Source organism: Octopus bimaculoides, chromosome 6 (genome assembly GCF_046866305.1).
Source record: "Octopus bimaculoides isolate indiv1 chromosome 6, ASM4686630v1, whole genome shotgun sequence".
In the NCBI taxonomy this organism is placed as follows: domain Eukaryota; kingdom Metazoa; phylum Mollusca; class Cephalopoda; order Octopoda; family Octopodidae; genus Octopus; species Octopus bimaculoides.
Window position 1 is genome coordinate 120246107 of NC_142933.1, and position 26635 is coordinate 120272741.

The following is a 26635-nucleotide window of genomic DNA, read 5'->3' on the forward strand; positions in this document are numbered from 1 at the left end:
CTGTATTGAAAGTGTTTTGCGTAGAATGTGTGCAGTACCCAGTAGTGCAATTTTTTGTATGTTATATATATTTGTAAGTCCTGGTGTTTTTGTTATGTATTTGTCTGAATATTTTTTTATTATACCTAAGGCACCTACTATGATAGGAATTGTTTCTGTTTTTAGATTCCACATTCGAGTTATCTCTATTTCCAGGTCTTTGTATTTTGAAAGTTTTTCCATTTCTTTTAGAGAAACGTTGTCATCTGCTGGTATTGAAACATCAATTAGAAGGCATTTTTTTCCTTCATGATCTTTGACAACTATATCTGGTCTATTTGCCTTAATTTCTCTATCTGTGTGTATTGGCATATCCCAGAGTATGGTTGCTTTCTCGTTTTCTGTGACCTTTTCTGGCGTGTGTTTATACCATCTTTTTTCTGTTGCTATTCCATAATGTTGGCATAGCTTCCAGTGTATATAGGTCCCAGCTCTGTCGTGTCTGTGAATATATTCCTTCTTAGCCAGGACTGGGCAGCCAGAGATAATATGATTTATTGTTTCTTGTCGATCTCCACATATTCTACAGTTACTTGTTATATTTCTTTTCATTATGTGTTTTTGGTAATTTCTGGTGGGGAGGCTTTGGTCTTGTGCAGCAATTAAAAATCCTTCAGTCTCTGCTTTGAGTCCTGAGCTTCTCAGCCATCGCTGGGATTTTTCTCTGTCTATTTCTTTCGCATTTAGTTTAGCCCAGTATTTACCATGTAGGGGCTTTTCTTGCCATCGTTTTATCATGGTCCGTTGCTGTTCTAGTTTTAGTTTGGATTTCATTTGTTTTATAGCTTTTGTTGTTTCTTCTTCTTCTTCTTCGTATTTGTTAGGTAGATTGATTTCTTGTTTGTATTTGTCAGCTTCCTTAAATACTGAAAACAGTTTTTTGTTTTGCTCGTGTTTTGTGGCTATTTGTATTAGTTTCCCTTGCTTCTGGAGTAGGTATTTTTGCAGTCCTATGGTGGTTATTTTATAATAGTTTTCTAGCTGTATAAGACCCCTGCCACCTTCTGTGCGTTGTATATATAGCCTTTCTATGTCAGATTTTGCGTGGTGCATCCTATATCCTGTCATTATTTTTCTTGTTTTCCTGTCTATTTTACATAGTTCGTTTAGTGTCCAGTTAAGGATGTTGTAGCTGTAGCTTATAACTGGGACAGCTAAAGTGTTGATACCCATTATCTTGTTTTTAGCATTGAGCTCTGTTTTTAGTATTGATCTAACTCGTCTATAGTACTCTTTCTTTATTTTTTCTTTCATTTGTGTATGTTGTATCCTATCTAGTTCATTGACTCCTAAATACTTATATGGTTGGCTTTCGTCTAGTTCTCTTATTTCATTGGCTTTATCTAGTGTTATATTGCTACTTTTAACTAATTTTCCTCTTTTCAGGGTTGCTTTGGCACATTTTTCTAATCCGAATTTCATTTCTATTTCCTTGGTAAAGCCGTGTACTGTCTGTAGTTTATTATTATTATTATTATCATCATCATCATCATTATTATTATTATTATTATTATTATTATTATTATTATTATTATTATTATTATTATTATTATTCAGTAGTTTTATTTTTATAACGTGCTTTCACTTCACTACCGAGCGCAGCTCTGTGTGCCTTGGGTATGTGCTGTGGTTTGCTGTGATGCTTTTATGGTTACTGTATTGAAAGTGTTTTGCGTAGGATGTGTGCAGTGTCCAGTAGTGCAATTTTCTGTATGTTATATATATTTGTAAGTCCTGGTGTTTTTGTTATGTATTTGTCTGAATATTTTTTTTATTATACCTAAGGCACCTACTATGATAGGAATTGTTTCTGTTTTTAGATTCCACATTCGAGTTACCTCTATTTCCAGGTCTTTGTATTTTGAAAGTTTTTCCATTTCTTTTAGAGAAACGTTGTCATCTGCTGGTATTGATACATCAATTAGAAAGCATTTTTTTCTTCATGATCTTTGACAACTATATCTCGTCTATTTGCCTTAATTTCTCTATCTGTGTGTATTGGTTGCTTTCTCGTTTTCTGTGACCTTTTCTGGCGTGTGTTTATACCATCTTTTTTCTGTTGTTATTCCATAGTGTTGGCATAGCTTCCAGTGTATATAGGTCCCAGCTCTGTCGTGTCTGTGAATATATTCCTTCTTAGCCAGGACTGGACAGCCAGAGATAATATAATTTATTGTTTCTTATCCATCTCCACATATTCTACAGTTACTTCTTATGTATCTTTTCATTATATGTTTTTGGTAATTTCTGGTGGGGAGGCTTTGGTCTTGTGCAGCAATTAAAAATCCTTCAGTCTCTGCTTTGAGTCCTGAGCTTCTCAACCATTGCTGGGATTTTATTATTATTATTATTATTATTATTATTATTATTATTATTATTATTATTATTATTATTGTTATTATTATTATTTTATGTTTGACTTTTGTTTTGCATTTGTACAAGTTGGATCCAAGTCTCACCCAGAGACCTCAAGAGACAAGTTAGAAGTTCATGTAGGTGTTATGCCTAGGGTACCATATATTTAAATTTGTACAGTTTTGTTCAAGTGAATGTTTAAGAAACCATAAGAAAATTATGCGTTTGCTTTAAAATTTGAGATCACATAGACAGTATTTTACGTAGGATATGGGCAGTTCCCATGAGCATTATCTTTTGAACTTCAGCCATTTTGGGGTTTCCTGGTATCTGAGCTAGGTAGTAATCAGCCCGTTTCGCTGTCATTCCCAGGGCACCTATGACAATAGGTATTGTTTTCGTCTTTAGATTCCACATTTTGCTAATTTCTATTTCAAGATCTTTATATTTGCTCAGTTTTTGGTAGGTCTTGACAGATACGTTTATATCAATTGGGACAGTCATATCAATGAGGAGGCATGATCTTTGTCTGAAGTCTTTCAGTATGATGTCTGGCCTATTTGCGTCTATCTTTCTGTCAGTTTGAATGGTGAAGTTCCAGAGGAGTGCAATGTGATCATTTTCAAGTACTGGGGGTGGTTTGTGCTCCCACCAGTTTTTATCATGGGGCAAGTCCAGGTTTTTGCATATTACCCAGTGAATATATTGTGCAGCTCTATCATGCCTGTTGAGATACTCTGTAGGCGCAAGCAGACTGCACATGGAGACAACATGATCGATGGTCTCATTTTGTTGTTGGCATATACGACATAATGGGGAGCTGCCGCTCTTTAATATGTTGGCCTGGTAGTTCTTTGTAGGTAGGCATTGATCTTGGGCTGCTATGATAAACCCCTCTGTTTCTGATTTCAAGCCAGAGGCCATTAACCATTGGTGGGTAAGGGCTTTGTTAATATCTGCATTATTCGCTCTCTTTGGGTATTTGCCATTGAGAGGTTTTCCATGCCATTTATCAGTCATAATATCTAAGGCAGCAATTTTAGCACGGGTTTTCAAGCGCTTAGCTTTTTCTGCAGGTGTTTCTAGTTCGTCTAATTCTAATTCGTCTAATTCTTGAATTTGTTGCAATTGGAATTCACTTAGATATTCCTTTGCCTGTTTTGTTACTGAGTAAGATGCTTTCTTGCTTTCATGTTTTAAGACAAGTTTTAGCATCCAGTCCTCAGAGTTTTTCAGATAGGTGTCTAGGCCAATTGTGGCTACCTTCATTGATAATGCCAGCTGTAGAAGTCCTCGGCCTCCCTCTTTTCTTGGCAGATAAAGACTTCTATATGTGCCTTAGGGCGGTGCATTTTATGCATTGTCAACAGTTTTCGTATGTTTCTGTCAACATTACATATTTCAGTAATTGACCAGTTAACGATATTGAAACTGTCAGTCACGACTGGTATGGCTAGAGCATTGATCGCTTCGATCCTGTTTCTCGCGTTCAGCTCTGTCTTCAGTATTGCTCTCACCCTGTGATAACATTCTCTTCTGATCCTTTCCCTCATCACTGAGTGCTTGATATTGTCCCCTTCAATTACCCCTAGGTATTTGTAGCTCTCCGCTGGTTCTAACTCTTTTATGAGTCAAGGTTCACATTAGATGTATTTGTCATTTTTCCTTTGATAAAGGTAGCTTTTGCACATTTATCAAGGCCAAATTTCATCCTGATGTCATCACTGAATTGTTTAACAATCGCTAGTAGGCCTTTGAGTTGTTGGCCATTTTTTGCAAAGAGCTTTAAATCATCCATGTAAATGAGATGATTTATATTTTTATCAGATATTTTATAACCATACTGTGCATCATTGAGCAATTTTGAGAGCGGTATTAGGGCTAGACAGAAGAGGAGTGGTGATAGTGAGTCACCCTGGAAAATGCCACATGAAATTCTTACATCTCCAGCATTTAGAGATTCATTGTCATTGTTCAACATCAGTGTGGTTCTCCATGATCTCATACTTATTATTATTATTATTATTATTATTATTATTATTATTATTATTATTATTATTATTATTATTATTATTATTATTATTATTCAGTGAGAAGCAGCGCATGCCATCAAAGTGACACTGGGGTACAATTATACGAAGCCCAATACACCCATCATAACTACCCGTCTGATAAGGGTACACCAGACATATGCATCACAAACATATGTACGCGACATGGTGATCTTATATCAAGATAAACAGTGCATGACCTTGCTGATGGGGCCCAGTCAGAATTTTCTTGAGGTTGAGAAGCCCATCCTGCTCAAAAGGTCTCTGAATAAGGTTTGTTTAAAGATGATGAACGAAATATCCATGAATTATTCAAACTCCAAAGAATTCCTCTCAATACATCGCTATGATGCTCCCCCACTACTTCTGCTCGTGATCAGAGATGCACATGTCGTCAGCAATCAAGGGACATGCTCAACTGGTTAAGATTAAACAACTGACAAGCAAATCTGGTATTAAGCAGAATATTTGCTGTAACCCATCTTTTATACCAAGACAAAACAATGTACATGATAACACACACACTCACACACATACACATTGGGTTTTTTGTCCTGTGTTGTCCATAATGCTTTTCTTCATGTAAAATCTTGTGGTTAATGAAGAAATCATTATCATTGTTATTATTACTATCATTATTATTATTATTATTATTTTATGTTTGACTTTTGCTTTGCATTTGTACAAGTTGGATCCAAGTCTCACCCAGAGACCTCAAGAGACAACAAGTTAGAAGTTCATGTAGGTGTTATGCCTAGGGTACCATATATTTGGATTTGTACAGTTTTGTTCAAGTGAATGTTTAAGAAACCATAAGAAAATTATGTGTTTGCTTAAAATTTGAGATCACATAGACTGTATTTTACGTAGGATATGGGCAGTTCCCATGAGCACTATCTTTTGAACTTCAGCCAATTTGGGGTTTCCTGGTATCTGAGCTAGGTAGTAATCAGCCCGTTTCGCTGTCATTCCCAGGGCACCTATGACAATAGGTATTGTTTTCGTCTTCAGATTCCACATTTTGCTAATTTCTATTTCAAGATCTTTATATTTGCTCAGTTTTTGGTAGGTCTTGACAGATACGTTTATATCGATTGGGACAGTCATATCAATGAGGAGGCAGGATTTTTGTCTGAAGTCTTTCAGTATGATGTCTGGCCTATTTGCGTCTATCTTTCTGTCAGTTTGAATGGTGAAGTTCCAGAGGAGTGCAATGTGATCATTTTCAAGTACTGGGGGTGGTTTGTGTTCCCACCAGTTTTTGTCATGAGGCAAGTCCAGGTTTTTGCATATTACCCAGTGAATATATTGTGCAGCTCTATCATGCCTGTTGAGATACTCTGTAGGCGCAAGCAGACTGCACATGGAGACAACATGATCGATGGTCTCATTTTGTTGTTGACATATACGACATAATGGGGAGCTGCCGTTCTTTAATATGTTGGCCTGGTAGTTCTTTGTAGGTAGGCACTGATCTTGGGCTGCTATGATAAACCCCTCTGTTTCTGATTTCAAGCCAGAGGCCATTAACCATTGGTGGGTATGGGCTTTGTCAATATCTGCATTATTCGCTCTCTTCGGGTATTTGCCATTGAGAGGTTTTCCATGCCATTTTTCAGTCATAATAGCTAAGGCAGCAATTTTAGCACGGGTTTTCAAGCGCTTAGCTTTTTCTGCAGGTGTTTCTAGTTCGTCTAATTCTTGAATTTGTTGCAATTGGAATTCACTTAGATATTCCTTTGCCTGTTTTGTTACTGAGTAAGATGCTTTCTTGCTTTCATATTTTAAGACAAGTTTTAGCATCCAGTCCTCAGAGTTTTTCAGATAGGTGTCTAGGCCAATTGTGGCTACCTTCATTGATAATGCCAGCTGTAAAAGTCCTCGGCCTCCTTCTTTTCTTGGCAGATAAAGACGTTCTATATCTGCCTTAGGGTGGTGCATTTTATGCATTGTCAACAGTTTTCGTATTTTTCTGTCAACATTACATATTTCAGTAATTGACCAGTTAACGATGTTGAAACTGTAAGTCACGACTGGTATGGCTAGAGCATTGATCGCTTCGATCCTGTTTCTCGCGTTCAGCTCTGTCTTCAGTATTGCTCTCACCCTGCGATAACATTCTCTTCTGATCCTTTCCCTCATCACTGAATGCTTTATATTGTCCCCTTCAATTACCCCTAGGTATTTGTAGCTCTCCGCTGGTTCTAACTCTTTTATGACATTTTGCTGGTCAAGGTTCACATTAGATGTATTTGTCATTTTTCCTTTGATAAAGGTAGCTTTTGCACATTTATCAAGGCCAAATTGCATCCTGATGTCATCACTGAATTGTTTAACAATCGCTAGTAGGCCTTTGAGTTGTTGGTCATTTTTTGCAAAGAGCTTTAAATCATCCATGTAAATGAGATGATTTATATTTTTATCAAATATTTTATAACCATACTGTGCATCATTGAGCAATTTTGAGAGCGGTATTAGGGCTAGACAGAAGAGGAGTGGTGATAGTGAGTCACCCTGGAAAATGCCACATGAAATTCTTACATCTCCAGCATTTAGAGATTCATTGTCATTGTTCAACATCAGTGTGGTTCTCCATGATCTCATACTTACAGATAAAAAGTTTCGCAGAGTAGGAGCTATTTTATACATTTCCAGACATTTCCTAATCCAGGCATGTGGTAGGCTATCAAAGGCCTTTTTATAGTCTATCCAGGCTATTGACAAGTTTTTGTGTCGCTTGTGACAATCTTCTAAGATCATCTTATTGATGAGTAGCTGATCTTTACAACCATAAGATCCACGTTTACATCCCTTTTGCTCATTAGGGAATATGCTACTTTCTATTAAAAAACTATAGGTGTACTCGGTTAGGACAGATGTTAGTGTTTTATACATTGTTGTTAAGCAGGTTATGGGGCGATAATTTTTTGGTTCGTTTGTTTCCTCATTTTTTGGAAGCAGGAATGTTAAACCATTAACTAGCCAAGAGGGCATCAAACTAGGATTTTGCAAAACATCGTTGTAAAGTTTTGTTAGCAGTTCATGGCTTTCTGGGAAGGCATTCAACCAGAAGTTAGGAATTTTATCCTTTCCTGGAGACTTCCATTTGCTTGACCTCCTGAGAGCAGATCTTATATCTTCTACCTTGACCCCCTCCCACTTTTGCTCCTCTAAGGAGTCTAGGTCTGTAGATATTCTATCAATCCAAGGGGCCTTTTCATTGTGTATTTTATCTTCTGCCCAGATTTTATTCCAAAATTCTTGCACTTCTTCTTTTGATGGGACAGACTTTATTGTTACTGGTGTTTTCCCTATCTTCCTGTAGAAATTTTTGGGGTTATTTTTGAACATATTATTATCTCGGAAGAATCTAACACGCTTTTCATACCTTGCTATGCGGGCAGCTTTAGCACATACCTTTTGCTTGGTGGTTTCTATGGTGACATCAATGTCAACTATGGTTTTCATATTATATTTTTTCTTTAGTGTATGGGTCTTTGTAGGTTTGATACTCTTGTCAAATTTAAGGTTTTTCAAACATTCTATGTCAGATCTAAGCAGCTTAATTTGGTGTTGAATGCGTTCTTGCCAAGAAGGCTTTTTGTGGGAGTGTTGTCTTTTTCTAATCTTTTCACCACATAGAATCGTTGAGATTCTTGCGGATGCATAGTACAGGTGGTTGAGATCTGTAATATCAACATCATTAGCTGAAATTATATCCTTAAGTGCAAGGCGGATTTTACCAATTATTTTCAGGTTTTGGTTAGAATTGCGAATTTTGGGGAGAGTGTCGCGTTCATTCATACTAGTTTCTTTAATTTTCAGCCATTCAATCATGATTTGATTTTTTAGATCATGTAGTTCTGTTGCGTCGATTTCTGTATGACTTCCTTCATCTATTTGATTTTCACCTGCATTAGTGTTTATGGTTGGTTCAGAGAGTATTTCACTTTGCCTGTCAGTTACCTTAACTCTTTCAATCATTACTGTATTTTCATCAGCCTTGGGCTGGTTTATAATTATTTCCTCTGTACTATCTTCTTTAGCTGCAGTTTCATTCTTTTTATCCTTTACTGCTTGCTTAATTTGGTCAATCTCTACTTCAGTTAGTAATTTTTTTTTCATAATGTTTCTTCTGACGTTGGCAAGTTTGTTACTGTCTATGTAGGGTCTTACTTCAAGGTGTTTCTGTCTCCAGTTTAAGTAGGTTTGTACAGTATTAGATTTATCTGTAGGGAAATATATGGCATGGTAGAAGGCTGTAAGAACTTCTTTATTATCTTCCCTAGACCATTTTTCATTCTTTTTCTTTTGGTTATTTGATGACGAGCATGGATGGCCATCTGTTGGAATATTCCGGTTGTGGGGTACTTCCAGCTCCTGTGTGTCGGGAAGATTTGAACCAGTAGCAGATTTCTCGTCTCGGATCTGGTTCATTATCCGAGTAAGTGGTCCTTTATAATCCGGTCTATGACCATTTCGGTTTATATTTTGTTTTATTAACAGTGAGGCATAACAAGCTTCGACGTTGACGCTAGGGGACGGATCTGTCTGCTTAGGGTACATTTTTTGAGACAACACCGTCTCCGAGCTCTCGTGACGTAGCTTCTTAAGGCTAGCAGATCTATTTCGAGTAAGTGGCCCTTCGTGATTCGGTCGATGACCAATCTGGTTTGTGATCTGCCTTGTTATCATTGAGGCATGACGAGCTTTGGCGTTGACATTAGGGGACGGATTTGTCTGTTTAGGGTCAGTTTTTTGAGACAACACCGTCACCGAGTTCTCAGCATGTAAACATTGCTCGTAGCGTAGTTTTTTTTAAGGCTAGCAGATCGGTATTCATCTGTATTTTTTTTTTTTATAGATTTATCTCCGGGCATAGTGTATTTGTGTGTGTGTGTGTGTGTGTGTGTGGCGTTTTAAACTTATGAATGGTTCACTGTCTGTGTTTGTTCACAAAATGAAAATAAATAAAGAAGAAAAAAAAGTTTTGGTTTTGCTTCGTTTGTGAGATGTGTTTTCGTGTGCGTGAGTGTGTCCTGTGATTTTCACGTAGTTGTGTAAACATTAAGATGCATGTGTAGTTCTATGGGTATCAAAACGTATATATCATTGTGTACACGTTCGAGTGTATGCGTAATTATTCAATATATGTACTTACTATTTTGTTCCATTTCTTTTTTATATAGTTTGTAAACTTTCCGGTGTTGGTTTTGCGTGTGTGATCGCACGGGTTTCATTGAGACATCGTGCATAGGAGGACTTGTGCTTTGTATTGCAGTGAAATTTAATTTTTTAAGAATAAAAAATATTTAAAAAAAAAATTATCTTCGTTAAAAGACCGCTTCCTTCAAATCTTCCACCGGTTCTGTTGTCTAATTCCATCGATGTTATTGGATTAGATATGTTTTTGTATAGGGAGCCCGGTGTAGCACATCCATGTTGTTATTCAGCCCGGTGCTCTTCTTCATTATTATTATTATTATTATTATTATTATTATTATTATTATTATTATTATTATTATTATTATTATTATTATTATTATTATTATTATTATTATTATTATTATTATTATTATTATTATTATTATTATTATTATTATTATTATTATTGCGGTGAGCTGGCAGGCTCGTTAGCACGCCGGGAAAAATGCTTAGCAGTATTTCGTCTGTCTGCACATTCTGAGTTCAAATTCTGCCGAGATCGACTTTGCCTTTCTTCCTTTTGGGGTCGAAAAAATGATGCACCAGCTGAGTACTGGGATCGATGTAACTGACTATACTCCACCCCCGAATTTCAGGCCCTGTGCCTATAATAGAAAGGATTATTATTATTATTATTATTATTATTATTATTATTTTGGTTTGGGTCACGTTCGGTCTTATTCCTGGTAGGATTTATGTGGGTAGCGGAATACTACCTGTGACCTTAGGTATCCACAAGTTTTCAACAGTTTTTCGAGTGCTTAGAACCCTCCTGATAATCCAAGCTGTCCTTAAGAGACAAACGTTTTGTAGGAGCTCCACCGAGAATTCTATTTTAATCTCCTTCAACCATTTGTTTATATCTTGGCTTACTCTTTTCAAAGCAGCGATTATTATAGGCACGGCCTTTACTGTTCGCATGCTCCAAATTGTTCCTATTTCAAATTTTAAGGGATTGTGTGTGCGTGCGTGTGTGTGAGTTTGGCGGCGAGCTGGCAGAATCGTTAGTACGCTGGGCAAAATTCTTTGCGGTATTTCGTCCGTCTTTCGGTACTAAGTTCAAATTCCGCCGAGGTCGACTTTGCCTTTCATCCTTTCAGGGTTGATAAATTAAGTACCAGTTAAGTACTGGGTCGATGTAATCGACTTAGCCCTACCCCCAAAAATTTCAGGCCTTCTGCCTATAGTAGAAAGGATTATTATTATTATTATTATTATTATTATTATTATTATTATTATTATTATTATTATTATTATTATTCAGTAGTTTTATTTTTATAACGTGCTTTCACTTCACTACCGAGCGCAGCTCTGTGCGCCTTGGGTATGTACTGTGGTTTGCTGTGGTGCTCTTATGTTTACTGTATTGAAAGTGTTTTGCGTAGAATGTGTGCAGTACCCAGTAGTGCAATTTTCTGTATGTTATATATATTTGTAAGTCCTGCTATTTTTGTTATGTATTTGTCTGAATATTTTTTTATTATACCTAAGGCACCTACTATGATAGGAATTGTTTCTGTTTTTAGATTCCACATTCGAGTTATCTCTATTTCCAGGTCTTTGTATTTTGAAAGTTTTTCCATTTCTTTTAGAGAAACGTTGTCATCTGCTGGTATTGATACATCAATTAGAAAGCATTTTTTTTCTTCATGATCTTTGACAACTATATCTGGTCTATTTGCCTTAATTTCTCTATCTGTGTGTATTGGCATATCCCGGAGTATGGTTGCTTTCTCGTTTTCTGTGACCTTTTCTGGCGTGTGTTTATACCATCTTTTTTCTGTTGTTATTCCATAATGTTGGCATAGCTTCCAGTGTATATAGGTCCCAGCTCTGTCGTGTCTGTGAATATATTCCTTCTTAACCAGGACTGGGCAGCCAGAGATAATATGATTTATTGTTTCTTGTCGATCTCCACATATTCTACAGTTACTTGTTATATTTCTTTTCATTATGTGTTTTTGGTAATTTCTGGTGGGGAGGCTTTGGTCTTGTGCAGCAATTAAAAATCCTTCAGTCTCTGCTTTGAGTCCTGAGCTTCTCAGCCATTGCTGAGATTTTTCTCTGTCTATTTCTTTCGCATTTAGTTTAGCCCAGTATTTACCATGTAGGGGCTTTTCTTGCCATCGTTTTATCATGGTCCGTTGCTGTTCTAGTTTTAGTTTGGATTTCATTTGTTTTATAGCTTTTGTTGTTTCTTCTTCTTCTTCTTCGTATTTGTTAGGTAGATTGATTTCTTGTTTGTATGTGTCAGCTTCCTTAAATACTGAAAACAGTTTTTTGTTTTGCTCGTGTTTTGTGGCTATTTGTATTAGTTTCCCTTGCTTCTGGAGTAGGTATTTTTGCAGTCCTATGGTGGTTATTTTATAATAGTTTTCTAGCTGTATAAGACCCCTGCCACCTTCTGTGCGTTGTATATATAGCCTTTCTATGTCAGATTTTGGGTGGTGCATCCTATATCCTGTCATTATTTTTCTTGTTTTCCTGTCTATTTTACATAGTTCGTTTAGTGTCCAGTTAAGGATGTTGTAGCTGTAGCTTATAACTGGGACAGCTAAAGTGTTGATACCCATTATCTTGTTTTTAGCATTGAGCTCTGTTTTTAGTATTGATCTAACTCGTCTATAGTACTCTTTCTTTATTTTTTCTTTCATTTGTGTATGTTGTATCCTATCTAGTTCATTGACTCCTAAATACTTATATGGTTGGCTTTCGTCTAGTTCTCTTATTTCATTGGCTTTATCTAGTGTTATATTGCTACTTCTAACTAATTTTCCTCTTTTCAGGGTTGCTTTGGCACATTTTTCTAATCCGAATTTCATTTCTATTTCCTTGGTAAAGCCGTGTACTGTCTGTAGTAGTGTTTCTAGCTCTTTGTCGTTTTTTGCATATAATTTTAGGTCATCCATATATAGAAGGTGGCTGACTGTTTTTCCATAGCATTTGTAACCGCATCCAGTTCTATTTAGCAATTCTGTTAAAGGTGTGAGTGCCAGGCAGAACAGGAGTGGAGAGAGCGTGTCTCCCTGGAACATTCCTCTTCTAATGGGGATGGCTTTCGTTTTCACAAGTCCCTCTTTTGTTTGGAGCTGTAGCACTGTCTGCCATTTGTTCATTGAGTGCTCTATGTATTTTATGATAATTGGTGCCACCTTGTTTATGGCTAGTGTTTCCAGAATCCACGTGTGGGGAACACTGTCGAAAGCCTTTTGGTAGTCCACCCAGGCCATACTGAGGCCTTTCTTCTTTCTGCGGCTGTCTTCAGTTATGGCTTTATTGTTATTATTATTATTATTATTATTATTATTATTATTATTATTATTATTATTATTATTATACCTGCATTTGTTTTGGAGTTAAAATTGAAAACAATCGATCTTGTTTGTTAAGTAACTTGAATCTGGTTTTGCACCTACTAAATGAATTTCATTCCTACACTTATACTGGTACCATCAATCACGTCTTTTTGTCTGGATGTCCTCAGCTGGTCACATTTCTAGCGTGGCTTGCTGGCCTTTGGATGCCATTAAGATTTGCAACTTGTCACCTCCCGTTAGCTTTGCCTTTGCCACCTGCCCATAGTGACAACCAGACACGGATCCAATCTCTGTTAACTTCATTCTTTTGTTTCTTTGCCCCAGTGCACTGGGGCCCGAGTGTGTAAGTGAAGGTGTATATATATATATATATATATATATATATATATATATATATATATATATATATATATATATATATATATATATATATAAATATAACAGATTCAGCCTGTGTTTAGGCTGTTTTCTCGGTTTTAAAAGTGCAGTAGACCATAACATTTCCCCTTTCGAATGGGCGAATACCTCTTCTGCAATTTCCAGGAGTACCTGATGGAATTGCTGCTTCAATGATAATTCTATTCCGGGGTCAGCTCTTTTAAAACGAAGATATTTTCTTTGTCCCCTCTTGCATTAAATTCTGCAGAAAAAAAAAACTAGAAACACAAATAACAGGTTTTAGAAAATTTTTGCAACTACTTTTTTTTATCTGTGTGTATTATACTAAAACATTATATTTATGTTACAATCAAGGTAGAATTGGCTTTAACACACCTACTGTATGAACTATTTAAAATGTCTGATCCTGTGCGAATGTCGTTGTTGCTGTTGTAGTTTTTTGTATCGCTATCTTCAAAATTATTTGTTACATTGTTTGAGATATTTTCTACTCATTTTTCATTGAAATATTCTTCTATTCTTGTTTCCCTTCGTTCGGTTGTGTAATTTGTTTGTGTAACGTTTTTTTGTTTCATTTGCTATTGCAATGTTTTGCCTTTTTCATGTCTGGTAGACAAATTGAAAGTGAGAGGTCGCCAGCAAATGCAAGCAAATAAAACAAAGTCCTTAAAAACAAAGCTTCATTTTTGTCTATCACCATATATCAGCTACAGGTTTTCCTAGGTAATTATTCTCCAAGTAAATAAAATTGTCCAGGAGAGTGAAGAAAGATACACGTGCACTTTACAAGAATCAATAACAACAACAACAACAATAACAACAACAAAAACAATAATAATAATGATTTATTTCTTTATTACCCACAGGGGGATAAACATAGAGTGGACAAACAAGGACAGACAAGGGGTCGAAAGGATGAAAGGCAAAGTCGACCTCGGCACATCGTAACGGCAGAACGTAACGGCAGACGAAATACCGCTTGGCATTTCACCCGGCGTTTTAACGTTTCTGCCAGATCGCCGCCTTAATAATAATAATAATAATAATAATAATAATAATAATAATAATAATAATAATAATAATAATACTTTCTATTCTAGGCACAAGGCCTGAAATTTGGGGGAGGGGACTAGTCGATTACTTTTCTACTCTAGGCACAAGGCCCGAAATTTTGGTGAGGGCGTCCTTGGAAGGACGAAAGGCAAAGTCGACCTCGGCGGGATTTGAACTCAGAACGTAAAGACAGACGAAATACCGTTAAGCATTTCACCCAGCATGCTGACGTTTCTGCCAGCTCGTAAACCTTAATAATAATCCTCTCTACTGGAAGCATAAGACCTCAAATTTGTGGGGAAGGGACTAGTTGATTACATCGACCCCAGTGCATCCCGAAAGGATGAAAGGCAAAGTTGACCACGGCGAAATTTGAACTCAGAGCGTAAAGGTGGACGAAATGCCGCTAAGCATTTTGCCCAGCGTGCTAACGACTCTGCCAGCTCACCGCCTTAATGATGATGATGATAACAATAACTCGAATGTAGAATCTAAAAACAGAAACAATTCCTATCATAGTAGGCGCATTAGGTATGATACAAAAGATATTCAGACAAATACATAATAATACAGAAAAATAGCACTACTAGGCACCGCACTCCTCCTGTATAAAACACTTTGAATACGGTAGCAATAAGAGCATCGTAACAAACCACAGCACATACCCAAGGCACACAGAGCTGCGCTCGGTAGTGAAATGAAAGCAGGTTATAAAAATAAAACTACTGAATAATAATAATAATAATAATAATAATAATAATAATAATAATAATAATAATAATAATAATAAACACTTTCAATACAGTAAACATAAGAGCACCACAGCACATACCCAAGGCGCACAGAGCTGCGCTCGGTAGTGAAGTGAAAGCACGTTATAAAAATAAAACTACTGAACAATAATAATAATAATAATAATAATTATAATAACAACAACAACAACAACAACAACAACAACAACAACAACAACAACAACAACAACAACAATAATAATAATAATAATAATAATAATAATAATAATAATAATAATAATGAACCTTGACCAGCAAAATGTCATAAAAGAGTTAGAACCAGCGGAGAGCTACAAATACCTAGGGGTAATTGAAGGGGACAATATTAAGCATTCAGTGATGAGGGAAAGGATCAGAAGAGAATGTTATCGCAGGGTGAAAGCAATACTGAAGACAGAGCTGAACGCGAGAAACAGGATCGAAGCGATCAATGCTCTAGCCATACCAGCCGTGACTTACAGTTTCAATATCGTTAAGTGGTCAATTACTGAAATATGTAATGTTGACAGAAAAATACAAAAACTGTTGACAATGCATAGAATGCACCACCCTAAGGCAGATATAGAACGTCTTTATCTGCCGAGAAAAGAGGGAGGCCGTGGACTTCTACAGCTGGTATTAACAATGAAGGTAGCCACAATTGGCCTAGACACCTATCTGAAAAACTCTGAGGACTGGATGCTGAAACTTGTCTCAAAACATGAAAGCAAGAAAGCATCTTACTCAGTAACAAAATAAGCAAAGGAATATCTAAGTGAATTCCAATTACAACAAATCCAAGAATTAGACGAACTAGAAACACCCACAGAAAAAGCTAAGCGCTCGAAAACCCGTGCTAAAATTGCTGCCTTAGATATTATGACTGATAAATGGCATGGAAAACCTCTCAATGGCAAATACCCAAAGAGAGCGAATAATGCAGATATTGACAAAGCCCTAACCCATCAATGGCTAATGGCCTCTGGCTTGAAATCAGAAACAGAGGAGTTTATTATAGCAGCCCAAGATCAATGCCTGCCTACAAAGAACTACCAGGCCAACATATTAAAGAACGGCAGCTCCCCATTATGTCGTATATGCCAACAACAAAATGAGACCATCGATCATGTTGTCTCTATGTACAGTTTGCTTGCGCCTACAGAGTATCTCAACAGGCATGATAGAGCTGCACAATATATTCACTGGGTAATTTTCAAAAACCTGGACTTGCCCCATAATAAAAACTGGTGGGAACACAAACCACCCCCAGTACTTGAAAATGATCACATTGCACTCCTCTGGAACTTCACCATTCAAACTGACAGAAAATAGATGCAAATAGGCCAGACATCATACTGAAAGACTTCAGACAAAGATCATGCCTCCTCATTGGTATGACTGTCCCAATTGATATAAACGTATCTGTCAAGACCTACCAAAAACTGAGCAAATATAAAGATCTTGAAATAGAAATTAGCAAAATGTGGAATCTGAAGACGAAAACAATACCTATTGTCATAGGTGCCCTGGGAATGACAGCGAAACAGGCTGATTACTACCTAGCTCAGATACCAGGAAACCCCAAAATGGCTGAAATTCAAAAGATAGTGCTCATGGGAACTGCCCATATCCTACGTAAAATACTGCCTATGTGATCTCAAATTTTAAAACATTCTCGAGAACAACACTGTACAAATTCAAATATATGGTACCCTAGGCATAACACCTACATGAAAGTCAAACATAAAATAATAATAATAATAATAATAATTTTGGCACAAAGTCAGCAATTTCGGTGTAGAGGGTAAGTCGATCACATCAACTTCTGTTTTCAACTGGTACTTATTCTATTGACTCTAAAAGGCTGAAAGGCAAAGTCCACCTCAGCGGTATTTGAACTCAGAATATAAGGACAGACGAAATACTGCTAAGCACTTTGCCCGGTGTGCTAACGGCTCTGCCTGTTCGCCGCCTTGACATAATGATAATAATCTTTTCTACTATAGATACTAGGGCTGAAATTTGGGAGTGGGGTTAATCGATTATCGACCCCAGTGCTCAACTGGCACTTATCTTATCGATCCGGAAGGATGACAGGCACGACTTCGGCGGCGTTTGAACTCAGAACATAAATCCGAAGAAATGCCGCTAAACATTTTGTCCGGCACGGTAACGATTCTACCAGCTCGCTGCTAAATAATAATAATAATAATAATAATAATAATAATAATAATAATAATAATAATAATAATAAGAAGAAGAAGAAGAAGAAGAAGAAGAAGAAGAAGAAGAAGAAGAAGAAGAAGAAGAAGAAGAAGAAATAATGATAGTTATAATAATATTCAGTTAAGTCTTATAAGCTAAGCTATATTTTGGTTAATAGCTCCATAGTTTGGTAATTAATATGATTTTTAAATTATGGACAATCGAGGTCGGGACAGAAGAGTATGGTATTTAGTTTCAGTCATTTCGGTTTTGAGTCCAAATCTCATTATGTCCCACTTAACATGTGTGTGTGTCCAGATTCTATGAAATGAGTATCAGTAATATACTGGTATTAATTCAAACGACCAGCGACTTTACCCCATTCCATTATGAAGATATATTAGTATAGCTATGTACTCAATGAAAAAGAAATCATTAAATAAGTATTTTAACTCAGGTATCGGCAACCTTTATCGGGAAGAGGGCCGCATGAAACATGAACCATCAATCGGCAGACCGCACTACTAAAAATACTGAAGATAATTTTTCTTTAGACGTTACATTCAGAAAATCTCGTGGCTGCATGTGCCCCAGTGGTTGTCCAAGACTGGTTTAATTGACGTAGCTAAATCATTCGTGAAAACAGTGAATATCACAAACTTCGATACTCAGTTGTCCATTACTAAGTGAACAGTACTGATTGGAAGACAAATTAAGCACTTGCACTTCTATTAACTTTAGGTATATCTTAATGAAATTATCGTGAAGGTGGTTGTAACGAATGAGAGACACACAGAAAGTGAGAAAGAAGACTTCTGATAATGCACCATTTTAGTTCCTGTGTTCTGTATTCAAATCCTGTCGACCCTAATCGATAGTATCAGTAAGACATTGTGTCAATTTAATCAACAATACTGCTTCACTATCGTAATTCAACTTGTGTCTACATAACAATTATTATTTACCACATTTAGAAAACAAAATGGAAATTTTCTCACAGCTTGATTTCCATTTAAGCTGGATTTTCGCCTGACGATTGTCATATCTTGTTTTTTATTTGTTTCGTGACAGATTAATGGTTTCTAAATTATACTATAATATACTCTTATATTCTACTTGGTTTCCGATATTAGAAGTAGCAGTGCTAGCAACAATAGTAGCAATGGATGCTGTTTTTTGTTGCTATAGTTGATGGTAAAGTTGATGCGTCGTGTTTTGTTTGAAGAGGCAATATAGACTTGAATCAGCAATAGTTAGTTGTTTTCTTTTGTGCTGATTGGATTGAACAGACAGCAAAAGCTCAGCTGTAAAAGGCCAATGTTTATTTAAACTACGTTTTGAGTTTGCTGTGAAGACAAATACTTGAAGTGAAAGCAACACACGTTGTAGGAGAACGATCTTAGTGATCAACTACAACTAAAATAATATTATATCAATCTGTGCTGATTTCAAGACGTTCGTAATGAAACCGTCGTGACTGTTCTCACCACGAGAACAGTCACGAGTTTTACACAAAATCTCCACAGCTTGGGTGTGGCACGGTAATTTTTCCAGTTGCATCAAATGCTACTGTTGAATGAAGGTATCGATTTCTTCATCGGAAAATGCCTGTGGTAAAGGTGGTTCAGTAACAATAATGTCCTGCCAGTAAATTATGTCCATGTAGTTTGAGACAGCAAAGTTTAGGGTAAGAATTTTGAAAGGTCGCACAAATTTCCCTTTATAATGTGTTCAAACTTACTTTATGCGCCTCCATGCTAGTTCTCGAATGTGGCTCCCTTCATCGTTTATCATGGCCAGTGAAATATTTTCTGGGTGCGCGAAGAAAGCATTCCGTTATATAACTGGAAATACAATGTCTTGTACCGCTTGATCCCTTTCTCTCGAAGACTCAATCGTCTTGAACACATTTAGAACCCCATTTTTTCGAGGAAGAGTTGCGTTTAATTGTGAACCATATTGGCACATAAACTTTCATTAAGTAAGCAACAATTAATATCATCGTGTTAGAAGGATTCTCGGTAGCAACATACAACTGTAGTATACAATTTGCAGATATAAGCCATCGAGAATGTTCTGTTTTACTGGTATTCCTTAATGCCATTTCATTTGAACATTTCCCTTCAGAAATAGAATGGTGGATATCAAGAAGTATTTTTGATCTGTGCTGAGATCGGTTTTGTCTACTGATAGTAAGTCCGTTGGAATCTGATTAAATTTCACAACAAATTTCACATCGTTCCAGTCTCTTAACAATCGGCCCAAGAATTCCACGAGGCCTGGTAGTTTATGAGACCTACCTTCCAGATGCACGGATTTACGTTTTCTGAATCGTTCCCGCCTAACTTTCGATCTGTCTATAGCGAAAGAACACTCACCAGATGTACTTGCCGTTATGTCGCTGATGACCGAACTTGTAAGAAAAGCAGCAGCACTGTCTGACACACCGGTGCGGTCACAGCCAAAAGCTAGTTCTAGGAATTGCATTCGTTTTATTAGTGTTTTTGAACTTACGTTTTTGTTGACGTCTTTTCGTTTCATGGAAAATGGAATTGGAAAATGTTCATCTTCACCATTTCCAGATTCACTCCTTGATGAAAACGCTATCAATTCAGAATCCTTTGCTAACGTAGAAGGACGACAGTGATCTGGTCGATTCTTTCTAATCAACCTTTGAACGTTCTGTTTAGATACTGTTTGATCTATTCCGCCAATGATCATTTTTCGATTTGTCCGTTGATCCTGTAAAAGATCTTGTTCTCACTGTGGTACTTTTTTGTCTCTACTACAACTGCAGTTTTTAGAGGAGTTGCACTTGCAACAGGAAATGTCAAATAACTCTTTTGTTGCATTATTTTTAAACACAATACACTTTGTGTAAAACGATGGTACATTTTTTTTCAATTTTTCACAGATTTTAGTAATACTTGTTACTTTAGATAAAAGTATGTTTTCGGTAACGCAAGGGATGGATGTCTTTTGCCAAAGAAGAATTATCTTTTCTGTTTGTTACAATCTTGACAATTTGTTTAATTGAAGGATCTTTCTTAACTACATTCTTTTCTTTTTCTCGTTCAAATAAAACACATTTTAGTACGTCTTTGTAAGGTGGCAAAACTCGCTCGCTAAGGTCAATATCATGACGCGTTATTAGCTTTTGAGTCATCACTAAATGTAAACAACACTAAATTTAACACGATCATTAATTTTAACACAATGGTCTAAAGTCAAGGTACAAAGCAGAAAACTTCACACAAGTACGACGTACGTCCACACGCAACAACCGTTGCAGCGGCACTGGAGAGAAGTTCACACACCTCTTTTCTTTATAGTCAATGCGGAACCTTAAAATATTTGTAAATTGTACTGAAACTTGGTATACAACCTTTCAAGGTTACTATATTTACTGTTTTGAATTCTGCTATGTAGAAATATGTACTCTGTACGATTTATAAGACATGAAATCCAAACTTCGACCAAAAATAGCGATTTTTAAAAAAATTTCAATTGCGTTGCGGAGCCTGAAAAATATTCAACCGCAAAGATCTTTACACACCTTTTTTTAACCGTAATTCTTAACAAAATATCGATTCTTGGTTACCAATTTCGGAAGATGCATTTTTCGCTCCACCTTAATGCTCACACTTGGGTGTGCATCGACAGTGCAACCAATACACCGACTCAACTACATATTTACAAACACCGGGAACTCTCTTATCTCAAAAAGTCTTGTTGCTTTGTGAGCAACCAGCTTGAACTCTCAAATTAAACTCAAAGAAAAATCATACATACATACGTACATACCAATATTGAGAAATTAGGCTTCTCAAAACCAGAAAGGAGAAAGCTAATTCGAAGACTACAGATCCAATCCATCACTCTAAAATTCTGTAAAACTTTCCAGAATATATCATTAAAATATACATGAGCATGTCTAGATATGCAACTATATGCACGAAAATACACACATAAAGCAAAACATACAAACCTGCACAATATACATACATACATACATACATACATACCCTGTTGATGATGTTGAAATTCCCATGAAGGAGCCTTAAATCTAGGTTAGAAACCGGCTCTTTTTCTTTTGGCAAGAAATCTTGAAATAAAGCTGAACAATGACATACATACATACATGCATACACACACACACACATACATACATACATGCATACATACATACATACATACATGCATACACACACACATACATACATACATACATACATACATACATGCATACATACATACATACGTACATACACACACATACATACATACATACATACATACATACATACATACATACATGCATACGTACATACATACGTACATACATACGATGAATAACTAGAAGAAAAATTACCAAACAATTGCACTTAAGATATAGAGTATCGATGGTGATACCATTGCGACTGAACTTCAGAATCTTCAAGATGGAAAAACGTCAGGAAGAGATTTGTTCGTTGGAGCTGACCTTCTAATGATCGAATATTATTAACACGTACTACCAAGCTCTCAATAGTGATATTAGTATACCACTCTTGTCACCACTAGCAGAAACAAAACTTATCACCAATTCCGAACCACTCACATGGCAAGGAGCTACCGCCCAATTTATTGTATAGAATATGTACAGCCTGTTTAAACTTATTCTTCCGCAACTGTGAAAATAATATCACCATAGCAGAAAATACAACTGGGAAAAAGGGATTTGGGGTATGTGCTGAGCAGTTGCTCATCAGCAAAGCTTTAACGTCAGTGGTGCGGCAGAAAAGGAGGAACCTGGTTTCAATGTGGCTACTCATGGAAACTAGAAGCCTTTCGACTTGCAAAAATTCCAGAGAGCATAATCAAAGCCATAATCTGGTTAAAACATTCTTACGAATATATATGGTTGGAGTTTGGTCCGGATAAATATTCCTATATGATTGTGAAAAGAGAGAAAAACATATCTACTTGAGGTGACTGTTTCTTCTGTATTCAATGAGGAATGTTACAAGTGCCTAGGTTTAAGGGAAAACATATCTGATGATGGTACTAGTAACAAAGAATGCATTACTAAGAAATATAACATCTAGATAAGAAAAATGTGGTCCTCAGAACACCCTACATGCAATAAAATAGTGGCTCACAACGAATTTGCAGCACCAAAGTTTGGGCTACTTGACTGAAGGTTTGATGAAACATACGAATCATTGATGTGAAAACCCGAAAAGTACTGGCTTGCACAAATAATTTTCACATCAACAGTGGTGAAGACAGTTTCCACCTAAAACGAAAACAAAATGAGAGAAGTTTCACATCGATTCAGGCAGTTTTTTATGTCACGTCATATCCATTCGGCGACATCTTTTAACCACCAGGAGTCGAAGTGCATCTATTGACCAAGTTTGCATACACTAGGCAGATAATATCACGGGACTTGGAAAGCAGCTACTCGAGTAACATTCCTTGTCTGATACCCTTGAATACATACTCAAGAAATTGCGCGACTCTACCGCAGCGTATCGTCAGATGAAAGTATGAGTGCAGATCAGCAGAAGGCCATTCATGCGTATTTTAGCAGATGACCGTAACATTGATAATCAATGCAGTCTCTCGAGGATCAACAACCAGACCACCAACTTATACTTTGAAGGATGTGCATTTGCAATCCAGAAACAGGAAATGGCTATCAAATTCCTGGTGCACAAAGGGAACAGAGGCGCAGGAAAATATTGAGATATGTTAATCTATGTAGACTTTGAGGAGTTAACACCAAAGATATCACTCACATCATGAGCAGTTGTCTGAAAATGTCATCGCATTATTATCTACCGATGAAACGTGATATCGTGGCCAAAACACAGTACAATAAGATCTGCCAGAAGGATACTCCTGAGATTAAAGATCTAAGACCCCATTGTGTGGTAGAGATCATAACAAATAACATGAAAGATTACTAGTGGAAAGTCTCTAAATATACTTCAATCCAGTGTAAACATAAAAAGATCTGACAATAATTTCAGACAGAGAAGAGAAACTATGTACAGTAGTGAAAGAATTAGTTGTTTAGCGGATGTTAATATAATGCAAAAGATAGCGAAAAAACAATACCAACACTGAACTATTGAGGAATTTACAGCTACAGCATCCGGATTACAAGTTTAGATTTATACCCGTAAGTATTGTGACACAAGGATGTGTAACAAACTGCCTCAGCATCAATCTTGAGAAACTAAGGTTCTCAAAACCAGGAAGGGGAAAGTTAATGAGAAGATTGCATATACAAGCCTTCAATGGAACTGTCAAAATATATGAAACTTTGCAAAAGTTTAGCATATAAGTTCATAAGCACGTGTCTGGACATACAACTATATGTATGAGTATAACATACAGAAAACAAAACATAGAGATCTGCATATGTATTGACTTCAACTACTTGCACATATACACACATAAATGCACAACTACCTCGCTGGTGTCGTTGAAATTCCAATGAGGTAGCTTTGGATCTAAGAAACCAGCTCTTTCTCCATTTGACAAGAAACTTAGAAATATAACTAACATGCATACACACACAAACACACACACATACACATACATACATACATACACACATACACACACACATACATACATACACGTATACATACATACACACACACATACATACATACATACACACATACATACTCATACTACTTCTACATACGAACACATGTTTATAAACAAAGATTAGTTACCTCTCTAATGCACGCTTCCTTCTCTACATTAGTCACCTTTTACCATCTTTATTACTGTATATAAATGACGCACCTGCACAGCTAAAATCTACCCCCGCTTCCACACCTCCCATCTTACTTTACATATATCTCATCGACTTACCACGACCACGACCATGACAACAACCACACTAACAACAACACCATCTCTCTCCACACACCACCACGCGGCATGTACAGGCATGTCAGATCCAAACTGACAATCCTGTTTCATTCAGTAGCAACAACAGCTTTCATGGAAAGAAAACCGATGGACTAATTTAATGAAAGCCAATCAGCTAATGAGAAAGACATCTAAGTGGTTGCTTGACCTGCTAGAAATAGCAAGCAACCAACCGAATGTCAACTAAACCATACCCACTGTCTTCAAAATTTGAAAGTATAGTCCTAAGTATATCGAATAAAAACAGGATCGTAACCATAGATCATAGGAATGCTACACAACAACAGCAAAAACAACAACAACAAATACACCTTACCCCCCCCCCCCCCATCAATCAATACTAAGTTAAAATCAGAAATTTTGAAAGGAACCTCTACGTGATCACACTATCCACTAAAAATAGCACCCAAACCTCCCTCAAATTACATCCTACCGTTTGGCAGAAGAAAAAGGACGGACACAGATAATGTGGTCCTATTAAGGCCTTGAGAACGGTATTTTAAAGTCAATATTGATGGCTGAGGTTATAATGCTTGCTCTATTATTCCAAGTCAATGGAGTAGCCTGTATGTGGTCGCTTGACCAGCTAGAGATATCAGCTAAATACCCCTCAATCAGATGCTACCATCTTAGGAATGTCTGAAATAACAATGTGATGGTCGTGGAGTGTCTTAGATCTGTTTATTCAGAGCAGACTTGAGGCTACACATCTACACAGTAAAACAGCAAACATTTCATTATTGGCAAGATTGCATCCAGATGCAGGGTTTCCTCTTCATTGTCTATAAAACTGCTGACGTCATTCATGTATGAATACCCTCTTCACAGAGATCTTTCCAAAACAACTAGGAATATACACGCCAATCATATATCATGTACATTATACTAGATGGTTTCAAAAAGATAGGCGGAAAAGAGAAAAAAACTTAATTTCCTCTGCTTAGCAACAACAAATTTCTGATCATTTTATATACATTAAGGTATGTTCATCCTTTCGTTTATAAAAGAAATATATAAAAGGATTATGAATGCCAAGAGAAAAAACAGTTTTCGGCTGAAGACTGTAGTAGCATGAAACTCGATTTCCAAGAGAATCAAAATCAAAATTTCTATAAATTTCTATAAATCAACAATATTAATTATTCATTATGTACTATCTTCCGAATTCAGTGTTACATTAAAATATCTGATTACACACACACAACACACACACACACACACACACAACACACACACACACACACACACACACACAACACACATGCACACACTCGTACATACATACACACATACATGCACGCATACATTCATACGTACATGTATGTGTGTGTGTGGTATGTATATATGCATGTATATACGAATATATGGATATATGGAGATATGTATACGCATGTATTTATGTCAGGACCACTTTAGTGTGCTACTTGTAACTTGTTATCCAGTTCAACCTGCTGTTTGGCTGGGTCGTCGGTGACTAAACTGGCAACACCAGCAAGCATGCTAGATGAGGAAATAATCTTTGGACACCTTCTGAGATGGAAACTAAAACCCGTTAGAGGGTGGAAGAAAATACATGAGTCAACGGTCATCCAATTGTATGCAGATATGCTTCTTTCAAATCCCTGTGACTTTTAGGTAGCCTTTGGTAGCAAAAGTCTTTGTGAAGGCTTTTTGAAATTAAACTTGCAATAGATGTAACTGCCAGTCATCTTAAGATGCTTGTCATTGAATGCCAGTTACTTGAAGAGTGGAATACGTGTTGTAAAAGCACGTCACTTTAATCCAAGAATGTACAGATATTTTATTCCATTTGGTTCATCTTGTCCCTGTATTAAAGTCCTGTAGCGATGACTCAGTGATCCAAGACATGGTGGAGATTGTCAGGATTATGTAGAAGTAATCATATGTATGCATGAATTTTTCTGTGTATGTGTGTGTGTGTGTGTGTGTGTGTGTGTGTGTGTGTGTGAGTATGTATGTGTGTGTGTGTGTGTGTGTGTGTGTGTGTGTGTGTGTGTGTGTGTGTGTGACCTCTCTGTCCGGCAGTCGCCATGATAGATCGCTATCCACTAAACCCTTTCGATTTTCTCTCTCTGTTTATTTCTGTGTCCCTTTCTGCTGACGAGCGTAGGCTCGAAACGTAAAAGACTTTCTTACTTCCCGAGCGTTAAACTAATACATCTGTTTGTTGTTTAGACACCCGTCTTCGTCTTTTGCTTTTTTCGTAAATTCTCACTATATATATATATATGTGTGTGTGTGTGTGTGTGTGTGTGTGTGTGTGTGTGTGTGTGTGTGTGTGTGT

The 26635-nt window shown here is 36.7% G+C and overlaps 1 protein-coding gene across 2 annotated transcripts in view; it reads left to right on the top strand.

Annotated features, from left to right (window-relative positions):
- LOC106877595 (protein ANKUB1) overlaps positions 1-26635 on the top strand; it is a 59507-nt gene that overhangs the window by 15924 nt on the left and 16948 nt on the right. The window lies entirely within an intron of this gene.